General features: G+C 38.1%; 1 protein-coding gene across 1 annotated transcript in view; it reads right to left on the reverse strand.

The window, feature by feature from the left end:
* The window catches only part of THSD7B (thrombospondin type 1 domain containing 7B), an 838,394-nt gene that overhangs the window by 360,217 nt on the left and 464,982 nt on the right, over nt 1-13,195 (reverse strand). The gene's annotated exons all lie outside the window — the stretch shown is intronic.

The following is a 13,195-nucleotide window of genomic DNA, read 5'->3' on the forward strand; positions in this document are numbered from 1 at the left end:
AATATTTTGCTAAGAAGCAGAATAGTATTAAAAGTCATCCTGCTAAAAATACAGTTGATGTTTACTTAAATGTGTTGTAGCATTTCATTTTATAACTTTAGATGCTTTCTGAATTAACAACAGCAACAAAAGCCAATTATAGTTATAGTGGGTGTCAACTATTTTAATTACTATGAGCAACATATCACATTAGGTATAAAGACACCAATTCTTCAACTTACAACTAAACAGGAAAAGAAGGGGCCAATAATGCACAACTAGGTCTGAGTCACTGAAGAGCAAGAAGTGTCAGACTGGAGTGTAGTGTTAGGAGAATGCAGAATAAAGCATAATATTTCATGTTTCTGGAAAGCAGACATCTCATAGAAGAGGCAGAATTTATTCTGGGACTTGAAGGCTGAATAAGAAAAAAATTTGCTGAAGCCATTTCAAGCCAAAGAAACAGTTTGAGAAAAAGGCACTGAGATATAAGGGACATGAAATTTACAGAGAAAGACATGTAACTGCATTCAGAAGGCTGATGTGTATATGGCTTGTGTGTGTCTGCACAAGAGGGGTTTATAAAAAATGGAGAGATGGGGATTATAGGGGAAAATGAGTTAATTTTTAGGTTTGGGACAGATACTGGACCTAACCATGTTAAGAAGAAAAGTCCTAGAAAGCCAAGTAAACTAAGTGGAGTGAAACAAAAGGGAACTGAAAGGAGCCTTTATTAAATTATTTATTCACATGGTTGTTAAAAACTCATTACTACAAAAAGACATAGTGAGAAGTGACTGATCCATTCCCTATCCTCCTCCCCAAACATTATGAACTGTTTCTTATTTACTTCTTCTGTGGTTACCTCCAAATCTATAAATAACATGCTGATGGCATTACTTTTTGATTTATTAACTTTAGACATCATCTATTGACTTTCTGCTATACTTGATGAGAATTTACTTTGCACCATCGTTCAATTTTTTTTATAATTATATCGTTATTTCTACATGTTTACTGGTTATTTAAAGGCTTTATATAACCTATTTCTTTCCAGTCCCACTGCTCACTGCTGTCTTCCATTAGACCAGCCACCTATGGTCTAAGAAGCCTTCCTGGGTAGACGGCTTCCTCTCTACTGCCACCCACACTCCTGTTCAGTTAGGTCATGGCTTCCCGTGATGTCATCAGCTTCTTGCCCTTCAACCTTTGGCCACGAAGTCTTCCATAAATTAATTGATACCTCTCATCCACTGATGGTCCTATTCTTTTTTGTTGGCAAGAATTAGGGCTTTTAAAATTCATTTCTATCATTTTAATGAGATTAAGGGAAAAAGGGGAGACTGACATTTGTACATTTCATGCTCTTGAACTATTCAGTTAAGGGCATGCATGGAATCTTTGCCATCTGCTCCCTTTTTTGGTTTCCCTTCTTTAACCTGCTCTGTAACAAGGAGGCTGACCACAGAAGGAGTTTACTCATCCATTGGCTTCTAGGTTGGTTTGGTCAATCGGGGATGGGCAAACAATGGAAGGAAAAAAGATGGCAAGAGGTGAGAGAAAAATCAGAGTATTTATTCCACCAGATTTCATCCTCTGGATCACCACAAGTTGGCTCCCCACCCTATAAAAAGCCCCAGTTCCTGTGGAGTGGCACCTCCTTCAGCCACTTCCTCTGAGTTCTACTAACAGCTCCTACCTCTATCAGCTTTCAGGATCGGGGCTGTCACTAGGGCAAGTACTACAGTTTACATTCATCCTGTCCACTGCTTTGTAAATAATCCAGTTAATTTTCTCCAGTTGCCCCATTTGAATGAGCCACCTTTTTTCTTGACAGCAGATGCTTATATTGTCAAAGGACAGATGCTACTAGTATTTGACAGAGATGGGTGCTATAATCGGTTCCTCCTGAAATGTAGTTAAGGCCTTGTAAGGAGTACAGAAAAAAAAGATCAGAAAGAAAAAAAATATATTTAAAATTGCCTGCAAAATAATATTAAAGTCATCTTCATTGGGCAGGAACACTATTTTTAAATACTTATGCCTTTGGGGAAAAATCTAGTCCCCCTCTCTCAGTTAATTCCAATCATACTGTACTTATGCTAAAAACTATTGTTTACCTTTAGGATTCACACACGTGTGTGTGTGTGTGTGTGTGTGTGTGTGTGTTCTATCTAAGTGTTATCTTTGGAGACAAAAAAGGAAGACTGGAGACGATAGAAAAAAATAAAGGGATGCCTTTACTTCACATTGAGAGATAACATGACTGGTGCCTCTTCCTTCACAATACATCCACTCACACACGCACCATACACACACATGCACAGTGCACATTCGCACGTGGAGGTATTCTGCTTTATAGTTTAATTATAAGTAAATGAATTCAAACTTTGGGGAAAATAGTTGCATTGATTTTCATGCCCTATAGATATTAAGGTGAAGGTTGAAAAGGGGAAGACAGCAACTTTGCAGGTGAAAAGCATTTGTATTACAAATATATATAAAATGTAGTGGAAGTTTCCAGGTATTATGACTTTAATCTACACCAGATCCAATTCTGAGCATTTTGCATATATCTCATTTTATTAGTATAATACTTTATGTTGGTGGTATTATTACTATTATTATTACACCCATTTTATAAATAATAGAACAAAGAGAGAAAAAGATAAATAATTTGCACAAAGTCACCTAGCTAGGATTAAAACTGCAGCTAAACAGACATCAAAAGCCATGTTTGTTTGTTTGTTTGTTTGTTTTTTCATAAAAGAGGCTTCATGGTAAGATAAAGAAAAAGAAAGGAACATTCCAGGGAGGAGTCCACATAGCAGGTCCTCTGTTATTCCCAAAGGATATCTTTTCCTTTCTAATAAACTCTTCAGTGACACCCTATTTGCAGAAGGCTTTAAGTGTCAATAAAAATACAGAGTTGTGGGGCTTAGTGAGTGATGGTACCAACCTCATTAGGCCTATGAAAAAATAACAATAAATTAAAGTGCCTGTTTACAAACATAAACAACTGCTCAAACATGATTATGGCTAATAAACAACTAATCTAAACTCAATCTTGATTTATACATATCTTATAATTAGTAAGTCAGCAGGCATACATAAGTTATTATAGTCAAAAGGAATAAATTTAGAAAATGTGGCAACTTAAAGATCAAAAACAATATTTAACAGAAAATACATGAGTGGGATACACATCTGGAGGAATATTTATAGATTATCTGTGAAGGCCTACAATAGTCTTTCCTGGAAAGATGGTAGCAGAGGAGGGAAAAATCAGCATGAAAAGAATATTTATGGGTGATTCATGGCCAGGTGAGCTGGGGCACATCACACAGAATTAAATAATCATGATTTTGCCCTAGCTGCTTTTGCTCAGTGGATAGAGTGTTGGCCTGTGGACCAAAGGGTCCTAGGTTCAATGCTGGTCAAGGGCACATACCTTGGTTGCAGACTCCTCCCTGGCCTGGGCCCTGGTCAGGGCTCCTGCAGGAGGCAACCTATTGATGTTTCTCACATCAATGTTTCTCTCTGTCTTTCTCTCTCTCTTCCACTCTTCCTAAAAACCAATGGAAAATATCCTTGGGGAGGATTAACAACAACAAAAAATCATGAGTGTTGATCCCTGGTGCTGGGTTATTCATCAATGACTTAAATTAAAGAACTGACTCCCCAAGTTTCCAATTGATTTGAAATGTGAGAGTACGAGGAAAGCAGGTAGAACATGGTGAACATGAGCACAGCTGACAGAGTGGGGTTAGATATGAACACCGGGAGATGGATCCTAAAGGCAAGAATATGTACAAAGTAGAGACAGGGTGGGTATTTATCAGCAATTCATGGCAGTTAGTTCAACACCAATCTTCATAATTCTGATGGTATATTTTTAAAATATGACCTCTTGCCTTTCCCTTGTTTCTCAAATACCTCCATTACTCCTAGTCTAATAAATCTCAATGACTCATTTGGCTTCATGGGATCAATAGTCTCCCAGGCTTACTGCCTTGTAAGGCGTGGTTCTCATCTGTTGCTCTGTTCCTCAGCACCACTTACACTTCCAGGTTACCATTCAACAAACAAAACCCCAAATCTGCTGATTACCCCTCTCTCATTGATCTTGAAGCAAAAAGGATGGCACCAATGATATATAAGTTGCATATAATAAAAACAACCGCAAAGAAATACTTTCTGGGGGTGAGCTTACCACCCTAGTATCTGCTGGACTTCAAGCAATTCCTTTTATCTAGCTAAGCCTCAGCTTCTTTGGCTATAAAACAGTCCAAATAAAAGTTTCTATTACACGTGATTGCTTATAATAATTACATGTCACTGCATGTAAAGTATGTACAGACTGCCTGGTACAGGACTCTTCTCTTGCATATTATGAGTTCAGGAGAGAAGGTGAAAAGAAAGATTTAAAAATAGTAGAAAGAAAAATACCACATGATCTCACTCATTTATGGATAATAAATACCATTATAAACTGATGAACAAAAATAGATACAGAGGCAGAGCAGCATTGAACCGACTGTCAAACTACAGCAGGAAGGCTGGGGAGGGTTGCGGGGGGCGTGGTAAGAGATCAACCAAAGGACTTGTATTCATGCTTATAAGCATAACCAATGGACACAAGACACTGGGGGGTAGGGGAAGCCAGGGGGAAGTCAAGGGGGGAAACAAAAAGGAGACATATGTACTACTCTTTGTAATATTTTAAGCAATATAACAAAATTTAAAAATAAAATAAAGTAAAATTAAAAAATAAAGAAAAATAGTAGAAGGAAAGCTTCAACAGTTGAGGCTGTTTCTAATGAAAAGAAAAATATAACAAACCACTCTTCCATTGAGTGCTGGGTCTCTCCATGTTCTGAGCATCTAGGAGACCATGAATGATTTAAAATAATTCCATGCCCCTGGTAAATTAATCTACAATTGTCAGGCCATTGTTACCAACCATCTTCTCATAGCATTGGTGATGGTGATCAAACATCCTGTTTGCTTAGGGAAGTCCTAATTAATGCCTGTTATGCTGGCTTAAATACTAATAGCTCATTCACTCACTTTCAGAAGTGCCTTAGTTTGTATGGAAGATTATATGAATCCTCACCACCCCATGAGAATCTAAGAAACATGCACATTTTGTTTTTCATTGTGGCATTGAGTTACATTTCAAATGTGCAGAAAAGGTAGACTGCACTGCTATTCTCAAAATTATCTATTCAATGTGATTACTAGACCTTTATGCCTTGCCAGAGTTCTGTTTGAGATAGCAGTTCAAGCATCTGAAGAAGACTGTTGTGTGCCCCAAGCACATTAGCTCATAAATCATTAAATCAAAAATTAAAGGGAAAGAAAGTATAGAGCTTACCTCAAAACAATTGACTGGAGCTCCTTTATGTTTTTGTGATAGAAACATCACAAAATTCTTTATATGCAAGCCCTTACAATAGCTTTTAGTTACTCAGTAACTAAAGAGAACTGGTGTTTTCTCAAAATAGAGCATGAATGTGAAGAGTAAACAACTTTCACTTGGCAGAAAATTTCAATTGGTCATTAAGAAGTCTGTTTCTAAGCCAATTCCATAGACAGAGATCTCAGTATGATGTTAGGTAGCCCATGTTTCTTCAACATCAAATCCCCTAAAAAGTACATTCTCTCTACCTACCAATTATACACAAAAGAACACCCCTTTCTAGTTTATTCACAACTATCATTAATATTGAGCTGAATTTCTTTATTAAAAAAAGGTACAAATTAGGCTCATCATCACCCCAACTATCTCCCACTAAAATTTGGAAAAACAGAGACTGTGACCCTGAGTTCTCAGAGGTAAGCACTTACCACATTCAGGGTTGTCCCTGTTGATAAATATTTAGCAGGTGTAGAGATGCACCCAGGTGCTGCATGTTAAAAGGAAAGGCACATACATGCATTATTAAATCTCCCAGTGAAGCAGAAGTGAAACTTGGTGGATGGATAATAATGTAGTTCTCTATAGTTTTATAAGCATTCAGAAATGATGACATAAACTTTGTATTTATTATCCAAAGGCCATCAACCCAGTATGCTCTCTCAGGGGTGAAAAACAATGCCCTAGAAGAACTATGAGTGGAAAGTTTTCATAGACTTCCTTCCTATTTTTCTGGATGTTCTAAATATAGGGTAGACACATTAGAGCAGCCTTCTCCACCAGAATTCCTGCCCAGCCTAGATATCTAAGTACCTCAAAATTCTATCTATATACATATGGAATTAAACAGCACTGCAAAGCTTTTCTGCTAAACTTCCAGGAATGTTCAAAATAGGCTCCAGGATATCCGTATACTCATTTCATTCTGAAATGTTGCCTGAAAAAAATGTATGCTATATTCTTAAATTTTCATAATCACCATTCACTTTGCAACAGAAGCCAAATTCAATGGCTCTGGCACCAGACAAGACCTTCAGGGCACTTACTTCTAATACCAGCTCATTACAGAATTGCTATGTGACCTTGGGCGGTGCACTTAACCTTTCAGCGTTTCAATTTTCTTGCTTGTCCTCAGTGGGTAATTCTGTTGAGCCAACACACAGGACAGCTGTTAGGAATGCCTAATTAAGTGGGATTTAAATCTTCTTGAAAAGGTAATACATACATAACTAACCACTTAACTTAAAGTTCTTTACAGGCAAGCCCTTGCCATAGATTTGAGAAGGAATAACTCATGCTTATATCTGCATAAACCATCTAGGATCGCAGTCCAGGCAAATAAACAGTTTCTTTCTATGGTAGGCACCACCCACTTCCTGATTGTAGGCAATAGTTCTAATTTCTAGAGACTATCTCTAATACCCTCTACTTCCTGTCCCCAACCACTGCTGCTCTGAAAACACCTCCAGTTTGAAGAGCTAACCTTATCAAATAGTGACAGTCTTGACTCTGGCCCTTCCTCTCTCAAATATCACAAGTGAAGTCACACATAGGTAAGTAAGCTTGAGGTCTCCCGGACCCATGAGGAACTTAACCCTAGTCGCATATCAGAATCTCAAGCGAGGCTTTTAAAGACTCAAAATGTACCCCCCCAAACCTAAGCCATTTAAATCAGTATCTCTGGTGACTAAAGCCCAAGCAATGGCGTGTTTTAACAATCTCCAGGGCAATGAACCACTGATTTAGCACATTTAAAACTAACATCTCTTATTCATCCAATATGTAAAACAAGAAAAAGACAATGCAGCATGGCTAACCAAGCAATAGAAAACAAATGAGCACGAGCTAAATCATTACTGCTCTCAACACTTTTAAAAAATGCAAACTGCCCTCTAGCTAAGTACATCATAATGGGCATAATTGGAAATGTGTACTATAAACGACCAGGGTTAACAGCACAATTTATAATGACAAGTTGTACTTGTCTTTGCTTCTTGCCAATGTGTATGAAATAACAGGCATTTGTTTTCCCCCATCCTGGCCCCTTTTCATTTTAGCAGATGAAACGTCTAGTGGCTGCCGGCTACAAGGCTCCCTAATGTGCTGCACTCCATCATCATTGATACTGAAACACACGGCAACACCATATTGCACGGTATAAAAGCAGGTTTCTGAGGGCACAGAAGTCACCTAGGATACAAGCTCAAGATGTTACCATCATTGTTAGGCATGGATACTGAACTATATATTAGGAAAATCCTTTTAAATAATCCATGTGGCTGTTATGTATTAATGCTTTATATCCTCATTGGCATTAAAGGATGCTATTCATGCCTAACACAGAGCTGACAGCTAGAGGACAGAAGGGCTTCTAGGTCAAGATTATGTGTCATAGCAGGGAGGACACAATTCAGAAACACACAGCTAGCAACTTCAGATCCTCAGCTTCTCTGTTCTTACAGGACGTTGCCAGCTATTTGCTTTATGGAGATGGCCATATTCTAAATGCTCCACCACGCATCATGGCTCAACCACATAAATCCTGATTTCGGAAACTGTTTGTAATGCCCTTTCCAGGATGTGTCCACCTATAAAAACTGGTTCACCTGAATGTTAGCTGTGGGGAACCACTCAGACATTAATAGCACTTGTGATACTAAATTTTTTATTGGGGGAATAGTGGTAAGACAAGTTAAAGAAAAATAACTGTGCAAGCAAGCCAATTAAAATAAACCTTTTCATTTTTAACTACAAATTTTATCAGTGTCGACAAAGACACTTAATTATCCATTTTATGCACATAGCATGTGTTACTGTTTGTCTTGCTGTCTCCACTGTTTTTGCAGTATTAACATAAATTGATTGGCTTTTAAAGTCCTCTTATGACTTAGTGTTGATAAAATAATATGACTTTTTAACATGAGTGTTTCTGTGAACTTGGAAAAATTACTGATCTTCTGGTGCCTCAAAGAGAAATAATTAATTGGGGCTTTGAAAAAATAGAATACACACACACACACACACACACACACAGCAATATAAAGTAGCTCAGGGTTTGGTGTCTGGTAAGTATGTAAAATGGTTAGTTGGTATTCAGGTTAGTGTGGGGGATTGGGTTAGTGTATTTTCTCTTCCTCTGCATCTAGATAACCTGTATGCTCCCTTGGAGACTGAACAGAGGGCCAAGTCTTTCAAGAAGTCTTTCCAACCCACCCTCTTTTCATACCTTCATGTCTCTACAGAGATCTAGTTTGCACTCCTAGGTTGAACTCCGTTGTCTCTCTGCCTCCAAGCAGTAAGCATCTATAGGACTTATTATAGTTTGTGAAACCTAGTAGACAATGGTAAATTATTTTTACCATAAATGAAATTATTTTTGAATAAATGAAAAGAATCCATAATTAGATGATCATATAACCTTCTAAAATTCTTTTTTCTTGAATGAAAATTTGGAGACATTAGTTTCTTCTACCCAAGAGGCAGAGTACATGTCTGAAGAAGCACATGGAAACTAGGATGCTGGAGAAGTTTGGTTTTAATTCATTTTATAATGTTTATATATTTAACTTCACAAATTTTCAAACATATCAAATGGACTCAGTGTATCCACCCATTATCATCAATAATTACATGGCAAGCTTGTTTCCTCTATACACCTGCTCACTCACACACAACTGAATTATTTCAAAGAACATTTAGCTATCGCATCATTTTATCTGTAACTATTTCAGGATAGAATTATAAAGGATAAGGGCTTATTTAAAACATAACCATAGGAGCACTATCATACCTTGAAATATGAATACCAATTAACCTAAAATACTTCAATTATCCATCTGCCATTGGGTTACAATTTGTGTCTCAATTATCAAATGGGTTATAATTGGTTGAAATGCCCTATAGGTTTCTCTTCCTTTCCTTTTTGTTTCCTTTGCAATTCTCTTTGAAATGCTTTCAAAATATTTTTTTTAAATGCATGGCAAAAAAAAGGTTCAAAATTAAGGGGGAATTTTGGATCATTGGCCATTGGAAAATTTCTCGCTATTGCTGGTGGTGAGACCTGGACTTTTAACAGATATGATAAATTAGGAAATAAGAAACAAAGCCTGAAACCAGAGCATAGGGCAAGGTTTGGTCAGTGAGACCCTTACACACACACACACACACACACACACACACATGCACGCACGCGCGCTCGCAAGTCTTTAGTGTGTGGACTATAAAAAAAGTCTGCTCTAAACTAGAGAAAAAGTGGGAGTGCTGTCTGTCTTGGATTTCACTTTAGAACTAACAGAAAAAAAGTCACCCAGAGATTTCCTAAACAGATGCCTCTATTAATTAATCTATGTGTGGAGCTAAAATTCCCACTGCACTACTTGGAAGACAAAACCCAAGACATAACTGTTTATAAGGTGTTCTGCATTGTTCAGGGAAAAAGAATAATGAAATCCTCTAAGGAGGAGATTCTGTTCTAGAAATTAAGAATATGGCACAAGAACAGAAAAACAAACAAACATTAGCCCTGTCCTCAGGAGCTTTCCATTCTAATGAAAGGATAAAGAAAATTAAAAAATAAATTTTAGCCCTAGCCCATGTAGCTCAGTTAGTTGAGGGTCATCCCATGCATTGAGAGGTCACTAGTTCCTGCTCAGATTGCAGGCTGATCCCTAGCAGGGGGCATGTAGGAGGCAGCCAGTAGTTGTTTCTCTCTCATTCTTCCTTCCTCTCTCTCTCTCTAAAATCAATAAAAACATATTTTTAAAAATAAAAAACAAATACATTTTAAATATTTAGTGTTTATTTGGCAATTAAGTGTCCTGCAAAAATAATGTGGATGAAAGTTAGGGAGTGTGTGTGTGTGTGTGTGTGTGTGGTGGGGGAGGGAGTGAGTTGTAATTTTAAACTTCAAAAGCCTCAATGAGAAGGGAATATTTGAGCAAGAACATGAAGGAGGTTGGCAAGTCATCTATATAATATCTAGGGGAAGAGAAGTCTAGGCAGAGCTAATAGTATGTACAAAGGCCAGAGTCAAATTCCAGAAAGAAAAAAGGAGACAAGACTGGCTGGATTGCCCTGGCCAGGTTGCTCAGTTGGTTGGAGCTTTATCCCCGACCCCACCCCCAGCAACTACAAACCATGAACTCCATGGGATGAGCAAAGAGCCCAGTGCACATCAGGTCATGAAGACGGTCTATTAAACAATGTGGAGTTATAGTAATTTATATGCTCACCAATGATGCACATTTCTTTTATTCAAGAAAACAGATTCTCCTCATTACTTGCCTGGATAATTGAATGACCTCCTAATTTTCCTGGCTCCTAATACTGTCTAACCTCATTATTTCCTGTACTATTTTTCTAAAACACATATCTGATATTATCACACCCATGCTTAAAATTTAAATGGTCTATCAGAATTCCATGTAATGTCCAATCTTCTTAGGATAGCATAGCTATTTTCATAAGCTGGCTCCTGCATATTTCTCTAACTCTATTCTCATCACTCCCTCATAATGCATTACGCATCCCAAGTGTCACAGCTTCCTGCCTGCAATTCATTTAATTAAAATGTACTCTCATACAGTTGATTCCTGCACGCACCTGCCCTCTACCACCTGTAAGAAGTTCTACCCCATGTTTACTTGGAAACTCCTGATATATCAAATCTTCCCTCCTCTGGCCACTTAGCTAGAATTCGAGCCCCTACTCTTTGACTGCAAATACCCTGTGCTCATTCCTTATAGAAAAAAAAAAAATGTTTGCCTACTTGATTCCCCTGTTCAAAAGTCCTATGATTTAACTAACCTTGTGTTACTCATCTTAATGTTATTAGCAGTTGACATAGAACTTGGTATATACTAGTAATAAGCCCTAAAGAAAGGATTTGTTAAGTTAATAATACATTCATCTCTTATCATTCATTCAATAGATGGTTAGGCACGTACAGGATGGCAGCCACTATTCAGTGTGTGTAAACAGTGCACAGCACACAGAGACTACTTAGGGACTGCTAACTGCCCTGAGGAAAATGACAGGGTGATGAGCAAGGTAGAGAGAGGGAAGAAGGCGTGGGGGGAGGGTCCTTAGTAAAGTTACCAAAGAAAAACTCTGAGTCATGCATTTGAACTGAGAATGAAGTGTTGCTCTAAAGGCACCTATGCCAAGGGCTAGGAGAAGAGCATTTTAGGGAGAAGGGGCAGCAAGTGAAAGGCTGAACAAAATGGTCAGAAAGGAAGCCGTGGCTACGGAAAGGTAAAGAAAGCAGTACAAGGTAGGACGTCAGTTCACAAAGTTGCAAAGCAACAGACTGTGAGGCTGAAGCCCTCCTGATTATCCCTTCATGTGGAGGTGACCCACTTCTTTAGCCTCATTGTCTCAGGACTCACAACCTCCCTCACTTGTTTCTCCTTTGGGAAGAAGGAGTGGCATCTAACTCATGACTTTGGGAGGAGGAAGTGAGCATATGTGGCTCCTCCTTCCCTCTCCTTTTCTTTCTTTGGGCTCCATCTGCTCAGAGGATGCACATACTCTGATCTTTTCTCACTCGTCCCCAATCAAGTGTGTAGGTATACAACATGGACTGTGGCCAGGTGGTTAAGCCTGTCTAATTCTGGGGTTGAGAGTCAGCTGCTATTTTGATCTCCCTCTGCTCTGACTCAATTGTTTCTGAATCAGAATGGGAGGAATAGGTGAGTGGAAAAGTTAGACTTCCTCAATATCAAAGACAATGTATGAGCTTGTTGGTCACACACCCTTACTTCTAAGTATCTTTTCATTATTAAAATAATAATTTTATGGCTTGACCTTGAGTACTCATGCATCCTATAACTTAGTCAGGGGAGATGAAATACGGAATGGAAGACAAGGAGGGACTTAGCACATGCTGAGCTAGCCTCTACATGTAGGATAAGTAAGCCCTAGGGAGTAAGTTGTCTCATGAATGCTACATGTTAGAGCTATGCTAACGATAAATATATACAGTCTCAGAGAGGTTAACTAAATAAAGACACCAGGAGTCCATTATAGATATGTTAGATTCTATAGGTCAAGCTCCTTCCACAACACATGAACAAATTAGTGAGAAGCTTAAAACAGAATATAAGTGCTTTATTGAATATAATCAAAGCTCAGTTCAAAAAGTGCTGTGGTCATTCAGCAATGGTAGAGAATATTGCTGGCTCGAGTAAGAAATGAACAGAACTGCCCTAACCTGTTTGGCTCAGTGGATAGAACGTCGGCCTGCGGACTGAAAGGTCCCAGGTTCAATTCCAGTCAAGGGCATGTACCTTGGTTGCAGGCACATCCCCAGTAGGAGGAGTGCAAGAGGCAACTCATTGATGTTTCTCTCTCATCAATGTTTCTAACTCTCTATTCCTCTCCCTTCCTCTCTGTAAAATATTAATAAAATATATATTTTTAAAAAAGAAATGAACAGAACTACCCACAGGACTTGTCATTGCATTCATGTACTCTATACTCCTACTTTGGTTATCATTCACAAGGCCTCTAAATTAAAAAACAAACAAACACATGTATTTTAAGTATCAGGAAAATTAAATAATAGTAATAATAGTATAATGGGGAAAATCTCAAATGACAGAGAATCTATCATTCCTAGCATATTGATTTTGGAATATTTTATTCCCTATCACTGTAAACATGTCGTTTAGTACACATATTCTATCTGAACCATCTCCATGTAGCAACTCAATTTTGAAGGAACTTCAAGAGATTAAGCAGAAGATCCAGTGATACCTTTTAGGAAACACTTAAAAGTTGTTTGTTAAACTTGAGGAA

This window comes from Myotis yumanensis, unplaced genomic scaffold (assembly GCF_028538775.1).
Source record: "Myotis yumanensis isolate MYYU_CA2020_CCGP unplaced genomic scaffold, mMyoYum1.0.hap1 SCAF_8, whole genome shotgun sequence".
Taxonomy (NCBI): Eukaryota; Metazoa; Chordata; class Mammalia; order Chiroptera; family Vespertilionidae; genus Myotis; species Myotis yumanensis.